At 46.1% G+C, this 22,081-nt stretch overlaps 1 long non-coding RNA gene across 1 annotated transcript in view; it reads left to right on the top strand.

Annotated features, from left to right (window-relative positions):
- Positions 1-22,081, top strand: part of LOC132370670 (uncharacterized) — a 65,630-nt gene that overhangs the window by 5,810 nt on the left and 37,739 nt on the right. Inside the window, exons 2-3 of the long non-coding RNA XR_009504655.1 lie at positions 1,970-2,129; positions 21,019-21,071. This is a non-coding gene — a long non-coding RNA (uncharacterized LOC132370670). The remainder of the gene's footprint in view (positions 1-1,969; positions 2,130-21,018; positions 21,072-22,081) is intronic.

The raw sequence follows: 22,081 nt of genomic DNA, 5'->3' as shown, positions 1-22,081 counted from the left end.
CACCTTCTCACCGTGTCCTCACACGGCAAAGAAAGAGCTCTCTGGTGTCTCTTCCTCCTCTTATAAGGGCATCAGCCCTAGAGATTAGGACCCCACCCTTACGACCTCATTTTACCTTTATCACCTCCACACAAGACTCATATCCACACATGGTCACATTGGGGGATAGGGCTTCAATATATAAATTTGGAGGGACATAAGCATTCAGCGCATAATACAGTCAGGGAAACTTTAGTAACACTGTCTTCTGTGGTAAAAAGGAGAATACAAAATGTACTAAATGAATTAGATAATCTAGCAATGGCGATTTCCAGGCGGAATATCAAAGGCGTCACCTGGCTTCTTCTGGCTGCTTATAATCAAATGTGAAAAGAGAGAGAACATGTTAAGGAAAGAACCATTGAGCACAAAGGAGTCAGGACTCGCTGGGTTTGAAAATTAAAATGTCTTCTAGAGACTGTCATACAGAGTGAAGTAAGTCAGAAAGAGAAAAACGAATATCGTATGCTAACACATATATATGGAATAAAAAAAAAAAAAGGTTCTGAAGAACCTAAGGGCAGGACAGAAATAAAGACGCAGACACAGAGAATGGACTTGAGGACACGGGGAGGGTGAAGGGTAAGCTGGGACAAAGTGAGAGAGTGGCATGGACATATATACACTACCAAATGTAAAACAGATAGCTAGTCGGAAGCAGCCGCATAGCACAGGGAGATCAGTTCGGTGCTTTGTGACCACCTAGAGGGGTGGGATAGGGAGGGTGGGAGGGAGATGCAAGAGGGAGGAGATATGAGGATGTATGTATATGTATAGCTGATTCACTTTGTTATACAGCAGAAACTAACACACCATTGTAAAGCAGTTATACTCCAATAAAGACGTTAAAAAAAAAAAAGAAAGAAAATTAAAATGTCTTATTCTTGACTCTCCAGGCAGGAAATGATGCTAAAAATTTTAAATGACCTCTAGGCAAAGATCAAACCTAGGGTACTGTCAGGATGTTATAGTCTGAAGATGCCCCTGAGGAAATGAACATAAAACCCTTTATTAAGACCTTGGAAATATGTAAGGCAGTGATTCAAACAGAAGAAAAAGTCCCTCATAGAGCCTCACCAATAAACAATAGGGCTTCTGATAATCGTTTTTTAAAATTTTATTGTAGTTGATTTACAATGTTGTATTAATTTCTGCTGTACAGCAAAGTGATTCAGTTACATACATACATATATATACTTTTTCATATTCTTTTCCATTATGGTTTATCACAGGATATTGAATATAGTTCCCAGTGCTATATGGTAGGACCTTGTTGTTTCTCCATCCTTTATATAATAGTTTGCATCTGCTAATCCCAAACTCCCAATCCTTGCCTCCCTACCCCCACTGAGGGCTTCTGATAATCTTAAGTGCGGTGTCCCCTAGCAGCTTTACAGGGAACTCAAGGAAGAAAAGGGCTTATGTTATTGATATTTGTGGTTGTGAGTTTTATCTAATGGAGAGAACAGCAGTAAGATTCATAGAAAGCTCACAATGATTTTAAGGTGATTGCACTGTCTGAAACACTGCCTGTTTGGACAAAAAGGTGCAGAGGCAGTACAGTACGAAAATTGGTCTTTGGCCCTGCAAACTATCATATAAAAGCAGGCTGAGAAAATGACTTAGCTGCAAACAATGGCCATTTCTTATGGAAAAGAAAGGATGGCTCAGAGAACTTCTGCCTCTGAGCCCAGAGGGTGGAGCCAAGAGTCATGGAGAGCCATTCCCAAGCAGCAGGGCTGAGTTCTAATCCATAAACTACCCATGTGCCCAGCAGAATTTCAGAATTGTTAAGGATCCCTGTGTAACTCTCATTTTCCTTTTTCTGTTTTGTTTTGGTTTTCTTTTTTACAAGAGGACCTATAGTGGTCATCCTGTGCCTCTCCCACCGTTGTATATTAGGTGGAGTGAAGGCAACCTGTTTCTTTAGTTCACAGGCCTACAGATCAAGAGGAACTGTACAGGAGGAGCTGTATTTCAGAAAGTCATCCAAGGAGCCTCATCTGAACCTGGACCTGATTAGATGACAAGACCCAGGACTTCAAGTTGAGGCTTCGGTGGAATGAGACTTTGGGGGACCTTGGAAAGGGGTGAGTGTATTTTCATGTGCGACATGTCTGGATCACAGGAGCCGGAAGGTAGACTGAGGTAGCCAACCTCCAAGGATGCCTGGCTCCTCGTATTCTTGCCCTTGTGTAATCCCCTCTCACACTGCATCAGGGCTGGCTGGCCCTGTGTGACTAACGCAATACAGAGAAGATGAGGCTAGGTCTTAAGGGCCTGGCAGCCTCTTCCTTGGGCTCAGATCTGCTCTGTGGGAAGCCTGCTGCCATGATGTGAGGACACTCACACTACCCTGGCGAGAGGAACTGGGGCCCTGCCTATAGCCAGCAGCAACTCGCCGGCCGTGCAAGTGAACTGGCTTGAGAGCAGATCCTCCAGGGCCAGTCAAGCCACGAGATGAGGGCAGGCCCAACTGACATCTGCCCGTGGCCTCGGGAGAGGCCAAGCCAGAACCTTCCAGCCACACTGCTCCAGAATTTCTGTCCCAAAGAAAACATGAGAGAGAAAAAAAATGATGATTGTTGTTTTAAGCCACTAAGTTCTAGGGTGATTTGTTACACACCCGTAGATGATGAACACAGCTCTGTAGGGTATGAAAAAGAGAATCCAGTGTAATCACTGGCGAGAGTAAAAAGAAAATGTGTAGACACAGGAGAACACACAGTGTCGGGCAGCATGATAAATGGCAACTTCTCTCTCCTGGTGGGTGTTGGCATCGGGGATCAGGAGGTGAGGTGCTGGGGGAGGGTGAGACTTGGGGAGACAGTTTCAAGAGGGGAGCAGGCCTTTTAGATGGGAGCCTTTCCTTTCCTCACTAAGCCCTCTCAGGTCCTGGCTTGTTGCTACGAAGGAGGCCTTTCCATTTACAGGGCTCTTTTACATCCATCTGTCACCATCTGGCAGAAACAGGTCAGGGATAACCAGCCCCATGGCACAGAGGACAAAACTGAGGGTCCCACTGGGTAACTGACTTGTCCAGGCCCTGGGCACTTTCTGCTCCTGTAACAGCTCTTAGCAGCTCAAAGCTGCCTTTGGCTGCCAAAGGAATCAAAAAATCCAAAGAGCCTCAAGGCTGAACCTGAAACACAGAGAATGCAGGCCACCTGCTCTGACGGGAACTCTCCATAAGTAATAACCAACTGTGGCTGCCTTAAAACAATCTTTCACACCTGCTAAAATCTGGGCCTCGGGATGCTGAAGCTGAACTAGTATCATTGCCCTGATTATGTCCTCTTCGCCATGTAGCCTCAGGCCTTTCTGGGTCTCTGAGGCTCTTCCCTGTTATGTTGGGTTCAACTGGCTGGTCTCAAGGCTCCGTGTGGCTCTGACATTGTAGGATTCATGAGCAATTGGTGGGACCTTCAACAGTGATGTTGACATACTAATACCAGACTCCCACTTTGAGTCTCCAATCTACAAAATCAATGCCAAACAGGAAATTGCAGGCAGTAATTTATTCTGCATTTTCCCACCATGGGACTTGCTTTATATACATTGCTACATGGACTCTAATAAAATATTAGGTAGACAAAAAGGTTCTGCCAGCTTCCCCTGCCCCTGACATATCGCTCCCCTTTCTGCCAGACACCCCTGGAGAGGGGACCTCCCTGGGACTGCAGTTGTGATCAAGAATAACTGCAGAGACTTAGAGAGTAGACTTGAGGACACAGGGAGGGGGAAGGGTAAGCTGGGACGAAGTGAGAGAGTGACATGGATATATATACACTACCAAATGTAAAATAGATAGCCAGTGGGAAGCAGCTGCATAGCAGAGGAAGATCAGCTTGGTGCTTTGTGACCACCTAGAGGGGTGGGATAGGGAGGGTGGGAGAGAGATGCAAGAGGGAGGAGCTATGGAGATATATGTATATGTATAGCTGATTCACTTTGTTATGAAGCAGAAACTAACACACCATTGTAAAGCAATTATACCCCAATAAAGATGTTAAAGAAAAGAATAACTGCAGAGAGCCAAGCAGGAGGTCGGTTGTGAAAACAACCAAGCTCATAAGGTAAAATGAAATGATATAGAATAAAACAATACAATAGGAAACAAAATAATAAGATGAACAACTTAGATGAATGTCAGAGGGCTGTCTGCCCAGCACCCACTCTTGGCGGGTCTGGGGGTCTTGGTGGTCTGTATATCTAAAAGGAGGGAGACAAGTTGGAGTACCGTCCTGTCCAGCCCTACCCAGTTGACTTGGCCTACCCAGGCCTTGGGGCAATGCGGTCACCCTAGCAAAACAGGAAGGTGAAGTGGGGTCTGCCTCGACCACAGTCCATGCTGGCACCTGGTCTGCTGGACTTGGCTCTGGGGACCCAAGCAAGCCCTGGGCTGACACCTTGCAGCAGCCAATATGCCTTCACATGGGAGAAGAGCAAACTTCCACTGCTTCCCTGTTACAGTAATCTTTGCAGTAGCACACAGGACCAGGAATCGCTAGAAACCCAGAAACACAGTTATGAAAACTCAGTCATTGGAAGGCTAAATTTTGATCCCCCGAAGCAGGAATGCCTGAGAACTCTGGGTGAGCGAGGCCTCTGCTCTGAAAGGAGAAATGACCAGGGTGGAGCCGTGCAGGTCGTGAACTGGCGTGGGAAGCAGAAATGGGCTGGCGGAATATGCAGAATCAGGACAAGGCAGGCGGTGGGGGAACCGGATGGTGCTTAAGTGGCCTGTGTCTAAAGAGGTCAATGTCACCTTGGGGAACCGGGGCTGGCAGTGAGCACATGGCCCTCTCTGAAGTGGAGCCTCGTATTGTGTGTGGCTCACGTAAGTGTAGTCGTGACGAAGTTAACTGAGTCAGCGAAATGCAGGGGGCTCACTTCTTAGCTAAGCTGTTTGTGGTCTTTACAAATTCCTAAATAAAGGGTGCTTGTTTGTACCTTTGAGGGCGCAGGTGAGGTGTACAGTAGCCCCCCATGATTCTTAGCAGGGTCAGACTCAGGAAGCAGGCCCCCTGGCCCTCCCCCACAGAGGAAAGGGAGCCAGCCTTTTCCTGCTCAAGTACACGAGCCTCTCCTTACCAACTTTAATTCCCCTTCTCACTCAGTGAGAGGCAGACCCAAGACGAGATCTCATGTCCAGTGCTCTTGCCGCTGGGCTGTGAAGAAGCAGATCTCAGAGCCTAAGCTCAGAAACTAACACCACATCTCTATCAATTGAAAGTGGAACACTGAAACCAATATCTCCATTTCCTGTCTCGGATCCACATGCCTCCCAATTCCTTCCCCTCTAGAGCATCACACACTTGGCGTGTGTACACACAAGCCTGCCCACTGCTAGGCGTCAGCACCCAGTGTGGATTGTGGGGTGAAGATGTGAGAACAGAGCTATGGATTAGCCCAGTTCCCAGGAAACACAGAGGCGGGTTGCAGAGGATATGCAGCCTGGGACTTGGCCTGGCTGCAGGATGGCAGATTAAGTAGACACTTTGCCCCCTCCCAGAGATGCAGACAACACACCCATGCACACACCATTCCCTGCCAGCCCAGAATCACTGTGTGGACATAACTGCCCTTACTTATCACTAACCTGCCTCCTCTCTGACCTCACCCCATTCACCATCCCCACCCCAATTCCAGCCCTGGAGATGTTGCTTTTGTACAAGGACCCTGACACCAGAACCTCACCTCTCCCATGTGAGCCATGACTTAGCTCATCCTGAAGACCTCAAGGCACCTAGTAGTCCCATCCAGCTGCACTCCTGAAGACATCAGCTCAAATCCCAGCCCCTTGGCCAGTGCCTCTGCAGGCCTACCTGCCCCGGGCAGGGTAAAGACAGACAACAGGACACTCCCTCTATTCCCTGCACCCAGGAGATTAGGAGGCTACAATCTAAATAGACATTTCTCCAAAGAAGACATACCTATGGCCAACAAGCACAATAAGATGCTCAACATCATTAGTCATTAGGGAGACGCGAATCAGAATCACAAAGAGACACAACTTTATGTCCATTAGGATAGCTATTATCGACAAAGGAGAAAATACAAGTGTTGGGGAGGGTGTGGAGATGTTAGAACTGTCGTGCACGGCTGGTAGGAATGGAAAACAGCGCAGCCACTGTGGAGAACAGTTTGGCAGGTCCTCAGAAAGTTAGATGTAGAGTTACCGTATGATCTAGCAATTCCACTCCTAGGTGTATACCCTCCCCTGCCAAAAAAATTAGAGTAGGCTGCATTGAGGAGGTGTATTTGAGTGCTGAAGACTTGAAGGAGGTAAGATTTCAAGCCATAGAAATATCTAGATGAGGAACAATCAGGACAAAGGGAACAGAGCAAAGGCTCTGAGCAGAGGGTGCCCGCCACGTTAGGGAAACAGCAAGAGGGCCAGCATGTGTGCATCAGAGTGAGAGGAAATCACAACGGAGGTGGGGGGGGGGGTGGCAGGGAGTGGCCAGGCAGGTCACAAAGGGCCTGGTAAGCCACTGTAAGGTCTCTCCATTCTATAAACTTGCTCTGAGGCCCCAAGGCTCCCAGCCCCTGGCAACTCCTCTTGACTTACTTGGGCCCCTGGTGGGAACGTCAGGGCAGGGATGCCTGCCCAGCCTGTTCTGCCAAATGGAGGCCATGGCGCTGTCTCAGGAATGGCTGCCATGTGTCTTGGCACTGAACTTGGCAGCCTAGACCCAGGCATGCAGTGTGGCCCTCACACAGGCTGTGTGCCCAGGGCCTCTCCTGCCCAGTCCCATCCCTCAGCAGGGATCACTCTCCCTCTAGCTCAGCCTATCTCCCCATTGCTGGGCACAAAGGAGGTAGGAAGGAAGGCGCTGGCTGTGTCCTGGGTTGTTGATGCTTTTTTCCCAACCAATGCCATTACTGCTAATTGACCTTTATTGCACCCTCCATCACTTGGAAACCCATTATAGCCCCCACTGCTCTCCATGCATATGATTAGTAAAAAATCACTGGCTTCTAACTGAACAATAATTATCTTGGCATTGCGAGGCCAACCAGGTCCCTCACCCTCGCCCATTACCTCCCTCCTCTTTCCAACTTGGAAAAAAATATATGAATCAATGTAAGAAAGTCATTTATTCTCCACTTGCCAGGCTGCACACCAAATAGTTTGTCAAGGCCTTTTAAAAGCCACTCACCTCACGCACATTCTGCTCAGAAGGTTGCTTTTTCTTTTCCTCAGCCATTGATATTTGCATCTTGTTAGGATTGTTCTGTGCTCCTAAATAATTAATAACAAATTAGCCAAAGTCTGTGAGCTGCAGCTTAGCCAGCTGGGCTCACCTGGACAGCCAGTCTGGGCTCTCTTCCTTTCTACTTGGCACCAGGAGAACGGGGGTGTCCCCACGGATGGCACCTGGGCTGGAGTACAGCCTCGGGGGGCCTGATCTAACTCTGCATTGCCCAGGAGGAATGGGGGACTGCTCTAGGCTTGATCTTGTAGTCCTGAGGATGGAGTGTAGACCTCTGGAGATAATAGGGGAACCCACAGAATGGTGAAAGTATGTGGTTTTGGAGCCAGACAGATTTGAGTTTTAATCCAATTTAACTAGTTACTGGCTGTGTGGCCTGGGCAGTTGTCCTGGTGTTTCAGGGCTACAGGGGTCCCAAGGGTGTGATAACGATGGGCATCCAGCTGCCCCTCACACTGGGTCTCAGCAGTGGAAGGGCTAAGGAGGGTGATAAAGGATGCTAAGGAAGAACGAGTCTGGAGTTGGGGGAGGAGGCTGACTACAGAGCAGAGCCCTGGATGGGAGTCCCAGGAATCCAGATCTCAGTGTCCAGACTGGGATCACTGAATAGTCAGGTCCAGTCCAGGCTGGCTTCAGCGTCCAAAAAGTTCTATGTGGGCCCTTGGGTTCAGAGAAGCACTCTAACTGGGACCTTATACTACGTACCAGAGAAGAAACAGCACAGCAGCTAAGAGCATGGGCTGTGAGCCAGACTTCCTGGGTCCAAATCCTATGCTTAGGCAAGTCTCTTAACCTTTTGTGCCTCAGTTTCCTCATCTGTAAAATAGGTCTAATCATTGTACCCACCGTGGAGTTATTATTAAGATTAATGAGTTAATATATGTAAAGGGCTTATAAAAGTGCCTGCCCCCTAGTAAGTGCTATAGAGAGTTAACTTAAAAAGAAGAGAAGGGACTTCCCTCGTGGCGCAGTGGTTAAGAATCCTCCTGCCAATGCAGGGGACACGGGTTCGAGCCCTGGTCTGGGAAGATCCCACATGCCGCGGAGCAACTAAGCCCATGTGCCACAACTACTGAGCCCGTGTGCCACAACTACTGAAGCCCACGTGCCTAGTGCCCGTGCTCCACAACAAGAGAAGCCACCGCAAAGAGAAGCCCACACACCGCAATGAAGAGTAGCCTCCGCTCTCCACAACTAGAGAAAGCACGCACGCAGTAATGAAGACCCAACGCAGCCAGAAATAAATAAATAAATTTATAAATAAAAAAAAAGAAAGAAGAGAAAAAAAATAAGGGCTTGCCTATCACAAAAAATTTAATCCCAATTTCCCCTTCCTATCCACTTGTAGCGTGAGTAAAAATTATGGATGGCTTTACAAACCCAGGCTTCATCTCATGTGCCTCCTTCCCCACCACCAGCCCAACCAATCACCAGGTCTTTCTGCCCCTTCCACCACCGGCCCAGGCACACCACCCCCATCCCCCTCTGGACTATTGCACCACCTCCCGTCCTACTGCTCTCTGGTCTCCCTATCTCTGGTCTCACATTCCCCAATCCACTCATCACACTTCCCGCAAAGTGATCTTTAGAAATCACAAATCTGGTCCTATTGCCCACCTTAAGCCATTCTGTGGTCTATAGGAGTCATTGTAACTCTTTGGAACATGAGGTCCTACGTGGTCCTCAACAAAGTCCTGCAGCTTCATTTACTGCCCTCTGCCCCACTGTTTATAGTCCAGCAACACTGAATGGCCTGTTATTCACACCACACACACACACACACACACACACACACACACACTCTCTCTCTCCATACTCCATTTATTCTGATCTCTCTGCCTGAAGGATCCTCCCAGCTTCCCCCACCTCCCTCCACCCAACCCTCATCTCAACACAGTCACTGTCCCCACAAGTCAACCCAGCTAGCACCAAGGACCTGGGGTCACTTCTTCCTGGAATCCTTCCCTGAAGGCACCAGTTGGATTAGACATCTGTGTCCACTAGGATAATCCTAGATAACAAGTAAATTCCTAAATGTAAGTGACTTAACCCCTTCGAAGTTTATTTCTCATCCCAGTATAGTTTAATGTAGTGTCCCTGTTCAGCAAGAAGCTTTCCCTCACATGGAAATTTAGGGGTGAATCTTCTGGCTCCATAACCCTGGAATCTCAGAGTCTTCTGCATCCAGCAGATGGGAGGGGTGAGAGGAGCTGGAAGGGGCATATCTGCTTCTTAAAATCCCTGGCCAGAAATGGTACACCTCACTCCACTCATCCCATCGCGAGAACTAGCCACAAGGTCACTCCTGGACGGAACATGTTCCTGTGCCACCAGGTGGGCAGCTAGCCCTTGCCACCTCAGACTCTCCCCTGGCACCCTGTCCCTACATCCACCTCAGAGTTGTCAAAATGTATGGCTGTGATCTGTGTCCAGGCCCATCTTCCCCAGCGGACTGTGAGCTCCTGAGGGCAAGGGCCCCGTTCCTTTCACTTCTGTGTCACCAGCACCTGGCACTGGTGCTTGGTACTGTGTTGGATGAACAGATGAGCTGAATCAGAGCCAGCTCCACAACCGGGTGGGTCTGGCCCTGGAGGCAAAAGGTCCTCCCTGGAAGCAGCTGAGCCTGGGGAGGGCAGGGGCTACCAGGACAGAGACTGAAGGGAGATCTTCCCAGGAAAAATAAAAGACAGAGAGAATGAGTTGGCCCTTTGGAGAGGTTTTCATCTTCATCTCCATGGCATCTCTTAGGCTGGAAAGGGCTCAAACTCTGAGAGGTCTGAAACACATACTCTTCGTAGCTGACACTTACAGGCAGCCCAAGTCATGTGTCAAGCACTGTTCTAAGTGCTATGCAAGCATTAATTCATAAATCCTCACAATTACTCCATTTTGCAGATGAGGAAATGGACGCCCAGCTCAGAAAGGTTCAATGACACGTGCTATTCTCTCTACCTGTGGCCTTGTCTTCCTCCTCCGCAGCCCCTAGATGCCCTAGGACAAGGAGGGTTTCAGCCTATCTTCCAGCATTTCTCTCGTAGGAATTAGATTTGGGGGGGACAGCAGAGATTTGACATCCTGGAGGCCAAAGCAGACCTTTTGGAGCTTTCTTACCCCCAATCTGATCCTCAGGGCTCAGGTAATAGGCCAGAGGCCCGAGAATAAATTTCCAAGATTATTCTTCACTTTGAATGCTAGGCATTTTGCAGACTAAGAAAGACTGGTCTTTCCACTGATGTTTATGTCTCACAATTGTCCTTTCGTCAAATTAAAAAATAGTAGAGGTTGGAGCCAAATAATAAATTGCAAGTATCCAAGACCATCTCAACGTGACGCTTCTGCAGAATTAACAGTGATAATGTTACGACAGGAGGCTGATCTCTCTGCATACAATGCCAGCGCTGAATACCCAGGGGCCAGCAGTGCACCAACATGGCCCCACTCAGCCAGGCTTCGCCTCCCCAACGCTGGGCATTTCCATGGTCTTAGGTGGATAACAGCCACGTCCCCTCCTGCGAAATCACTGCTTTGGAAATGCTTTACACCGATGACAAGAGAAGCAGTTATGCTTTGTCATTATAGAAATACCCAATGATCAGGCCACTGAGTGATGACTGCAGCCTCCTGCCCTCGCTGTCATCAGTCTGGGCTCCGAGCTACACACCTGTCATGACTGGAGGCTACCAGGTGACAGCCACGGAAGAGCCGGCTTCCCGCCCCATCACGTTGGGAAGGTCCAACAGCCCCTGCCTCTGGCAGAAGCAGGTGCCTCCAAGGCCTCCTCCTGAGGTATGCGCAAGAAGAGTAGATTATGAGCAGCCACACCTGCTGGCCCACCAACCCCTAAAACACAGCCGCAGAAGTCACTCTTCCTCCTCGCCTTTCCCACAAGTGGATGGAGTGACCTGTGACAAGTTAAGGCACTTGGACTTCGAAGCCAAGCAGGCCTGTGTTCCATCCATGTCTCTAGGACAGCCTAGCTACGCAACCTGCAAGGCACACTGGGGACAGAACCTTCCGTGGGTGGAATGTCCCAGGGAAAAAGCAAGTGAATGGAAAACAGCCAAATCGGTACAATAGCAATAAGCTAACACTTATGGTACTAACTGTTTTACATGCATTAACTCATCTTTACAACAACCCTACACAGCAAGTGCTTTTATTATGTCTGCTTTATAGTTGAGGAAACTGTGGCAAAGAAAGGTTAAGGGACTTAGCCAAGGGCACCTGGCTATGAATGGCAGACATGGGATTCACCCCCAGCAGTCTGGTTCATGGGTTGTGCTCCTAATGTTTGTTTTTTGTTTTTTTTTTAAATTTATTTATTATTTATTTTTGGCTGTGTTGGGTCTTCGTTTCTGTGCGAGGGCTTTCTCTAGTTGTGGCAAGCGGGGGCCACTCTTCCATCGCGTTGCGCGGGCCTCTCACTATCACGGCCTCTCTTGTTGTGGAGCACAGGCTCCAGACGCGCAGGCTCAGTAGTTGTGGCTCATGGGCCTAGTTGCTCCGCGACATGTGGGATCTTCCCAGACCAGGGCTTGAACCCGTGTCCCCTGCATTAGCAGGCAGATTCTCAACCACTGCACCACCAGGGAAGCCCGCTCTTAATGTTTTATACTCCTCTTAACAAGTGGGACTGTTATCTGTGTCCCAGGCGCTGTGTTAAGTTATTTATACATGTTACATCAATCCCCACAATATATTATCACCAGTGTACAGAGGAGTAAACTGAGGCATAGAAAACTTAAGTAACTTACCCACATTCACACACGTTCTAGTAGCAGAGCTAGGACTCAAATCCAGGGCTTCTGGCACAGTCTGTGTGCCAAGCCAATGTGTATACCTACTATGCTGTGATACCTTGATTACTTGTATGCACACTTGCATTTAATTAATCCTCTCAACAGCTCCTGAGAAAGGTACTACTATTAAATTCGTTATATAAATTGGGAAGGTGAGAATTATACTATCCACGCAACTTACAGTCAGTAATTGAGGATCCAGGATTCACATCCAGATGTTGTCTGGAACCCTCTATTTAAACCCCTATACTGCAGTAACTTCCTACCCTAACCCAGCACCTGCTCATACACAGAACATGTGAATTTGAATTCACTTGACCTAAAGTATGAATGATCCGCTCAACACGCAGTTCAAATGCCACCTCCTCTGAGACGACCTCCCTGGCTTTGGAGTGGAAACTGAAGAGAACAGGAGGGTGATTTCTGAAAGAACCCAAACCCTTTCATGCTTTGACAATGAAATAAATAGCTATAATCAGACTGCTGTACTTTTGCACCACCTTAGAGTTTATTCATTCATTTATTCAACAAATATTGATCAAGGTCCCACTGTGTGAAAGTAGTTTCACATCCATTACCTCTGATGATCTGGCTTTAGAAATTAGAGGGAAGTAGTGTGGGCTTGTGACTCCCTCTTTCGCCAAGTTTACACAGAGGCCACCGACTCCCCTGGGAGGGAGAGAGTTGTTTCTGGTCCTGTGATGCCAGGGGGGTAGAAGAAACAGAGGCAGGTCGGCCCCTCTGAGCTGCAGTGGATGCTCCTCTGGTGTGTCTAAAATGAGACATCTCACCACCCAAGGGTCAGTTTCCTTCCAAACTAGTTCTTGCCCCCAAGATAAACTCATATTTGCCATATTAATGGGGTGCATGAGAGAATGGGGTAGGATGTGGAAAGAGGTGTCTGTTCTCCCTTTTGTGGAATATTTGTGACCTAGAAAAGGGATGTCGTTGAAGTTCTACACCCTCCCTGATGAGTAGAGAGGAATCTGCGTGGAGTATGGTTTGGTCCTATGAAATATGCCCTTCCTGAGCATGCTCTGCTCACTGTAAGTCCGCAGAAATTCTGGACAGCTCTCCTGTCCCCTCCACAGGGAGCCTGTATCACCTCCTCTACTTGGGAGGCAGTTGTGACTTTCTTGGCGATGTCCTCTTCCACAGGAGAGGTGTCTGAGCTATTTGCCAAGATGTGACTGAGACTGCCTTAGGATCAAGGTTCACGGAGGCAAGACCAATGACTCCTCGTGTGAGGAAGAGTCACCAGGCACCTATCTCCTCATCAGTGTAGCTACTGTAGCATGGAGGAAGAGAGGAAAGGAGGAAGGGAGAGAGATAAGTTCAAAGTGAAGATGATTCGGAGCTCTGCCTCTGCAGCCTATTTAATATCACACTTGGCTATCAGTCACTCCTTTCATTACAGACTCCCCGAATCACAGTCAAGACAGAGGGGGGACTAGTCAGCACTGAGATTGTTTGTTGCACTTGCCCGTTGTGCAAGTGCACAAGCTACATTTCAGAGCCAAAAGATGATCTAATATTCTACTTCAATGTCAGTAGTAGAAAGCAAATAACTTAGGGCATGAGAACCGAGAAATAAGAAGGGAGCTTTAATGCTTCCATAGAGAAGCAAATATTTGCACTTACTAATATCCTGAAACCCATGTTGCCATGAATAGTTCCTTCTCCTTTTATCCCACGCCTTTTGTCTAACACAGTGATATATTGCCACCCTTTCAAAATCCTGACACAGATGACATTGAAGCAAATTATGTACCTCAGCCAGATTTCTCAGTTGAAATGGAGATAGCTGGTGTGTACATTTTTCCATCTAATTAACATTCCACAATTTGAATAGCTGTTATCATGCCCTGGGTCCCATATGAATGGGTGAATAGCTAGAAAGATCCATAAACAGCTTGGCTTGCACAGAATGAGATTTCTCTTCAGACAAAGAGAAAATGGAATGTATCATTGTCATCTGGATGGTAGCAGTCACCAGAGACTAGCACACGAGCCCTCTCTCCCCTGTGTGCAGAGCGCAGGTGTGTTGCCTAGCACCGGCAGCCATCTCTGGAGGATCTTTGCCCACTCCCCATCTCTGCATTTGGCCATGTAATTTTTTTCACCCAGGTTTCTGTTTGCACAGTGTGGTGGTCTCCAAAATATGTCCCAGATTTTTTGATACTCCTCCACTCAAGAGGTGTAGATTATTTCTCCTCCCCTTAGACTTAGTGATTCACTTCCAACAAATAAAATACGGCAGAAGTGATGGTATGGAACTTCTGAGACTAGGTCAAAAAGTGCATTGCCCTCTCCCTCTCTCCAAACACTCACGCTGGGGAAAACCAGTTGTCATTACGAGAGGCAGTCCTATATAAGACTCATGCAGTCCTATAGAGAGAAACTGAGGCCTCTTGCCAACACCCACGTGAATAAACCATCCTGGAAGTGGATCCCCAACCCCAGACAAGCTTTCAGATGAGACCACAGCCCTAGCTGACATCGTGACTGTAGCTTCATGAGAGATCCTGAGCCAGAACCACCCAGCTAAACTTGTCCTAAATTCCTGACTCTCAGAAACTGTATGAGATTTGCCGTATTAATGGGGTGCATGAGAGAATGGGGTAGGATGTGGTGACCTACCAGGCAGCAAAAGCGAACTAATACACATTGTGACTTCTCTTGACTCTCATCACCATATTTATGGGAAAATTTTTTTCTCACATATTTTCTCAAATATTCAAGGCCAGAATGACTGCAGCCTCCACAGCAAGACTCCAAAGCCACTGCAAAGTGAGTGTGAGGGCATCAGAAGCTTGCTCAGGTCTTCAACAAGCTAGCCAAATCTCTGGGAACTACACAGCTTGCTGGAGAATGAAAAACAGAGATCTAAGGAAAGAGGGCATGCCTCGGGCCACTCATTACTCACTCCCTCCTTCCTCTGTGCATCCTCCAAGCACTGTCTCATCTCTCACAGAACTCACCATGTTCTGCAGCCTCTTTCACCAACAGTATGCATGCTCTTGGCCCCTTCCTAACTCCTTGTACACTGGTCTTCCCGCAGAAACCTGCAGCTGGCCACACTGGTGTTCACACCTGCAGACCCCAGCCCATGGCAGGTCCTGAGCCAAGCCTGGACAGGACAGGCAGTGTCAGAGGTAGCTCAGTGCTTTTAAAGCAAGCTGGACATGGAGATTCCCATAAGTAGAGTGACTACAAACTAGCAGGGTGATTAAAGGTCTCTGTTTTGGAGCTAGAGAGAAATGGGTTTGATTCCAGAATCCAGTGTTAACTGATTGACCTTGGACAAGAAGAGTAATCCTTGGGTTCCTCCTCTGTAAAATGGGAGCATAATACTGCATACCTTCAATACAATTATATTAAATCTATGCAACCTCTTAATACAGGGCCTGACACTTTGCTCAGTAAATGTTTCTGTTAAGACAAGAAGTGGAAGGGTTGATATCACAGCTTAGAATCCCTTCCTAGCCCTGTTCAGTAACTTCATTCCATCTCATTGTAAATTCTGGTGATTCCTCATACCTGATGTGGGTGGCTAGTTTGGGGGGTTTTCCCCTGCTATTTTGCCCATTCTTCTCTGGTTTCTATCAGCTCTGGTCCTGGCTTCTGCCTCTTGCCCTTCCTCCCAGCCTATCCCTAGGCCCCCATCATGCTCTGCCCTTGCTAGTATCTGCCCACACGCACCTTTGAACACCCCTGTCTCACCTGGCCAGCCCAGCTAGTCTGGGGGAGATGAAGAGGAGCTCACCACCCGGACCACAACGTGTTCCTACACATCTTCAAAAGGTTTCCTGTCTGTTTTGTCTTTGGGAGGAAAGATGGAACTTAGTCACCTCCCTTCATGCAGGCAACTGCCTATTCTGGGGAGAATCAGCTGAGGTAATTTAAATACCCTGCTTAATTACTTCACTACCAGACTCCCAGCTAAGCTGCCCTAGCAACACCTAGCAACCGGCTGCTGTCACCAGCAGCTTCTGTAAGAGAGTTCTTCTAACTGCTTTTTTTTTTTTTTTAACATCTTTATTGGAGTATAGTTGCTTTACAATGATGTGTTAGTTTCTGCTTTATAACAAAGTGAATCAGCTATACATATACATATATCCCCATATCTCCTCCCTCTTGCGTCTTCCTCCCACCCTCCCTATCCCACCTCTTTAGGTTATTTGTAGTGAGGTGGATGGACCTAGAGTCTGTCATACAGAGTGAAGTAAGTCAGAAAGAGAAAAACAAATACCATATGCTAACACATATATATGGAGTCTAAAAAAAAAAAAACAACGATTCTGAAGAACCTAGAGGCAGGACAGGAATAAAGACACAGACGTAGAGAATGGACTTGAGGACACGGGGAGGGGGAAGGGTAAGCTGGGATGAAGTGAGAGAGTGGCATTGACATATATACACTACCAAATGTAAAATCGATAGCTAGTGGGAAGCAGCTGCATAGCACAGGGAGATCAGCTCAGTGCTTTCTAACTGTTTTATAAACAGTTTTATTGGTGGCCTTGGTGCAGAAACGAGTAAGTTGAATAAGACGCGGAATGATATGTAAGCCAGTTCCCTGCCATCCCCACTGCTTTGCCTCCATTCTCCTGTGTAGGCCCAGTGGCCTTCCTCCAGGGCTGAGCACTCCCATTCAGAGATGGGTGGAGGCAGTCATCAGCAGTGTTCCAGAGCACATCTTTAGAGTGAGATGGACATTCCAGCTGTGTGACATTGGGACTATTACTTAACCATGCCGTGCCTCAGTTTCTTCATCTGTAAAATGGGAGTGATAATGCACAGTGCCTGGCATACAGTATGCATTCAGTGTTGGCTGCTATGATTATGAATAACCTAAGATGAAAAAACAATGGTCATCTTTCCAAATGACTGCAGCAGGGCCAGCCAGTCTGGTTATCTTATGTGATTGTGAAATGCAGACAGTCTGCCCCTGGGGTTATACAAACTGTGCCCCTCACCCTCCTGCCTGGTCCCCTAGCTGCCCCCCACCCCTTGTGTCCTATCCCCGCTCCCACCATGACATAAGCTCCGTGAGAGCAAGAATTTTTGTCTTTTTTTTTCACTACTGTATGCCAACACAGTGTTTGACATGTAACAGGTGTTCAATAAATATTTGTTTGATGAATGAATATTTGCAGAATACAGGTTCCCTTAGGAATTTCAAGTGCTAGGATATGGGAATTCCTGGATCCCTAACTTTATACATCGTAGAAACATACCAACCCCTAACAGCTGCCATGCTTTGTCTTTGTATATAGCCAGGTCTAAGCAAAACCCCAAATGTAATATCTAAGACCATCCTAAGTGGTCATTTCATTACCAAGACTATGCTATGTGGATATAGATCACAAACTTTTTCCTAAAATTAAAGTTATGAACACAAGGGGAAAACTAAAATGAAATCCAGATTCTCAAGACCTGGTGTGAACCATAAAGCAGAGGTAGAAGGGGGTGTTCCCAGTGTGCCATTCTCAGGTTGTTTCTCTAACCCAATAGATCTGTCCTAAGCAGAGAGTCTAGCGGGAGAGGGAGAAGGAATGTCCAAACCAAGAAGAGAGAGCTTGTCTACGGTATGAAGAGGATGCAGGACCAGAGCCAGGGCCTGCCAGCACCTGGAGTCAAGAAACCAGAGTTTTAAAGGAGGCCAGAGGATCTAAGCTATGTATTTGGAGGAAGCAGAGGAAAAAGCCACAAGTGGGGGTAACAACAGATTCATTGCCAAAGTGATCTGGGAAGTGAGAGAGGCTACCTCCTACAGATTACAAGGATCTTCCCAACTAGGCATCTTTGAAAGGCCCAAGCTTCACCTCCCCATTGGGTCTTCTGTTATAAATCAGAAGAGTTTTGTGAATCCAGAGGTAGCTTATGCTCCCACCAGGGCCAATCTCTTGTGATCTAACCCATGTCCTTCCAAATTTTCATTTTGGAAGCAAAGTTGAGAGGATCCCAGAGTGGAACAGTTAGCAGGGCTGCCAGGGTCCCTGCATAGCCTGAAGATGACCCTCCCCGACCTCTGCTAAGGGTCACCAATAGAGGGGACGTTTGCTCTGTTGTTCCCAGTGCCTGGTTCCCCTGAATGTGGTCCAGGAAGCAGCCTCTCCCTGCTGAAGGCAGAATGAAGACCCTGCCGCTAGGGTTCCAAAGCAGATGTGGATCAAGCCGGGCCAAATATCAAAGACTCAGCAGCCAACTGCACCCTGGCATCCATGCCCATCTCTCCAGCCAACCTCTTTAGAACACAGGCTTTGCCTCCTAGAGTCACAGCCTGTGAGACCATCCAATGAAAACCCTTATTTATAAAATTGTGAAACTGAGATTTAGAAAGGAGGCGTGACTTCCATGTCACAGATCAAATCCATGGGCAAGCTGGGACTGGGACCCAGGGCTCCTGGCTTCTGGTTCCGGGTTTTCTTCTCACGGCTTCCAGACTCCCCACTAAGTCTCCTGGGACCTAACAATGCATTCCCTGCTCTGAGTTATCAGGAATATATTAGGTACACTTCACCTCTCATCTCTAGCCCCTCCAGGGGCAACTAGTATAGTGGGGAAAGCATGAGATTAAGTGTTAAAAAGGACCTGATGTAGTGCCCAGCCCACCTCTCACTAGCTGTGTGATGTAGGCAACTCCCTTAACCTCTCTGATCTGCATTGGGAATAACTGCAAGGTGGGGGCAACACTAAAGGCTGTACTTCATGAAGTTGTTTGGAGGACTCAATGAAAAATGTGTGAAAGTGCTCTGTATTTTCAAGAGTAATATACTTATTTTCTTCCCCATGTTTTTCAGTGTTTTCCAAATTATCTACAATATTGATTTTAAAAGAAAGATTATACAGAACTTTTAAAGAAATGGTACCTTTTACCTATCAAATTGGCAAAACTTTCATTTCTTACTCCAACACTGAAGGGTACACGGAGATGAGCATTGTCATGCACTGCTAGTGGGAGGATAAATTGGAACTAACTTCCCGGAAAATTATTTGGCAACAGGCATCAAGAGACTTAAAAATAGTTTATATCTCTTGACCCAGTAAATCCACTTCTCAGAATCTATGTAAAGAAAATTATTAGCTATTTCAGTTAAGAATAATTATAATTAATAAAGCAGTTTGTACCAGAATTTTTCTTAAATATACCTGAAAACTAGAAACAACCTAAATGTTGCCCAATGAGAAACGGTTAAATAACTTATGGTACTCCTTACAATAAAATATTATAAAGTCCCTTAAAATCAACTTTTCAAAGAATATTTAATGAACTGAGCAAATATTCATAACATATTATAAAGTGAATCAAATAGAATATTATACTGCATAAGTAATAAAATTCCATTTTTTAAACACAGAGAGACACACAGAGAAAGAAAAACTCACAAAAACAGCATTAACAGCATTCCCTCTGGATGATGGGATATAAATACTCTTTATAATTTTTTCTGCATTTTAAAATTAATTACAGTGAGCTTATTTTCTTTTACCACCTGAAAATGCTGTTACAAATAAATAGGTAAATAAATATTTAAAGTTGTAGGATTTTACATTCCATTTTGTCGCCATGGTAGCAATTATTTACAAATATCTGTATCAAACCCTCTCTCATTAGCGGTTAGAGGTTATGATTAACTTTGTGTTTCTTTAACCGGTTTTTGTGCTTGCTGCTGCTTCTTTCCAATCCCAAATTTCCCATCTTGCATTTTTGTTTTGATTCATTTTCATGTAATTTGGAAAAAATATTTGAGTCATTTTATAGAAAGAGTGCTTGGGTGGTACCTTTTCTTAGCCTTTGGAGATCAGAGAATGTTGTCATGGATTGATGACAACATGGCTAGGTGTCTTAGTTCATTCGGGCTGCTATAACAAAATACCATAGACTGGGTGGCTTATAAACAACGGAAATTTTATTTCTCACAGTTCTGTAGGCTGGGAAGTCCAAGATACCATGTCTGGTGAGGGTTCACTTCCTGGTTCATACAACCTCACATGGTGGAGGGCAGGAGGGGACTTTCTGGAATCGCCTTCTAAGGGCATTAATCTCATTCCTGAGGGCTCCACACTCATGACCTAATTACCTTCCAGAGGCCCCACCTCCAGATGCCATCACTTTGGGCATTAGGTCTCAATATATGAATTGGGGGTGGGGGACACACAGACATTCAGTTTATAGCATTAGGTAAGAGTTCTCTATTTCTGTAGGCATTGTACCACTGACTTCTCAAATTTATTGTTTTAGAGAAGAAATCTAACATTAGGCAGATTCCTCTAAAGGTATCCTAAGTTTTTCAGCTTATTTGCTTCTGGGACTACTACGTCCTTGAAATTAAATTTTACTATGACTGTTATTGACCCTGGAACCCAAGTGTCAGAAATGAAAGCAACAGCCAAAGCCCAGCTCAAATGAATAAGCTTTCACTAAAGGTTTCTCCATTGTGCAATCATCCGCATTCCATTCAGAGTTCAGACTCACCTCTTCTCACCAAAACAACCTCCATCCTATCCTCCCATTTACCTTCCTCCTTCTCAACTCCCAGCAAAATCAAGGATCAAAAACTGATGTGTGTCTTCACACTTTTCTCTACTATCACACATTCATGAAATTATACACACACACACAATTTGGGGGATTAGGCATTATTTTGCAAACACAAAGAAAATGTGATTTTACTGTATACCCTTCTCTATATCCTGCTTTTCCCTCCTAACTGAATCTCTCTGTGTCAACTGGTATAGATAGAACTCATTTTTTTCTAGGCTACACAATGATTCAATTATGAATATATTACAGTTTGGTCAACAATCCTTATGTTGATGGATATTTAGTTTACTTTTTGTTATTCTTAATTGTAGCTTTGTTTTGTTATTGTTGTTTATTGCCACAACAAAAAGTATTGCAATAAACACATTTGTGGACACAACCTTATTTCTTGGTCTCTTAATTTCTGCAGGACGAATCCCCAGAAATGAAATTGTTGCATCATGAGCATGTGTATTCCCCTTGGTAAGTGCTTTTAACAATTCACGTTTCTACCAGTTATATGAGAGTGCCCTTTCCGCAGCAAAAACCTCTACTAATTATTACCTCTGTTTAATTTTTCCCAGTATGGTGTGTGAGAGGTATTATCTCATTGTCCCTCTGATTTGCACTTTCCTAACATCTTTCACGTTGTATCTGGATTTTTTCTCTTAGACGAATTGTCTATTCATATTCTTTGTTTATTTTCCAACCGGGATGTTTTTCTTTATCAGTTTGTAGAGGTGTTTACATATTTTAAACATTAATCCTTTATCTGTTTCATATGCTACAGCTTTTTCCCAGTCTATCATTTGTCAAGTAAATGTGACTGTCTTTTCCATTATAGCATCTGCGTTTATTGTCTTGGTTTAAAGATCTCCCAGGCCACCAAGTTATAAGTGTGTTCTCCTAAATTTTGCCCTTGTATTATTTTGCCCATCCTTTACATTTAAATGCTTAATCCATCTGAAATTTATTTTAATATGTAGAAGGAGTTAAAGTTCTCTTCATTTTCTTCTGGATGGATAGGGTCAGTTGGAGAACATGGTATAATACATAAGCCGATCTTTTTTCTCCCACCAGGGCTGGCTTCATAGATGTGTTACATGTGGAGTCACACGGGGTTTCACACTCATGGCCCTGTGTGCCTGGTTTAATGCTCTGACTTTGAAATTCTTAATAATTGGATCTTTCAGCTTGTGTTTTGTAAGTGAATTCCAATGGGGCACTGAGCCGGGGGCTTGGATCCTCAGCACAGTTCCATCTCTCACTGCCTGTCTGCCTCCTTGGGATGGTTCTGGGCCTCCAGCCCTCCACGAGCCTGGTGCTCTGGCCCTGCTCAGCTTCCCCCCACCACCTTTGCTCTTCTTCAGACCTTTTCAGACACACACGGTCTCAAGGAATTTAGCTACATGCACCCTTTCTGAAAAAGAAACTGGAGGATATACTCCAGCAAAGCGAGAGTAAAACAAGACAGAGGAAAATACTGAGTTCTA

The sequence above is a fragment of the Balaenoptera ricei genome, chromosome 8 (genome assembly GCF_028023285.1).
Source record: "Balaenoptera ricei isolate mBalRic1 chromosome 8, mBalRic1.hap2, whole genome shotgun sequence".
In the NCBI taxonomy this organism is placed as follows: domain Eukaryota; kingdom Metazoa; phylum Chordata; class Mammalia; order Artiodactyla; family Balaenopteridae; genus Balaenoptera; species Balaenoptera ricei.
The sequence above is the reverse complement of the archived record's forward strand: the minus strand, read 5'-3'. Positions and strand labels throughout refer to the sequence as shown.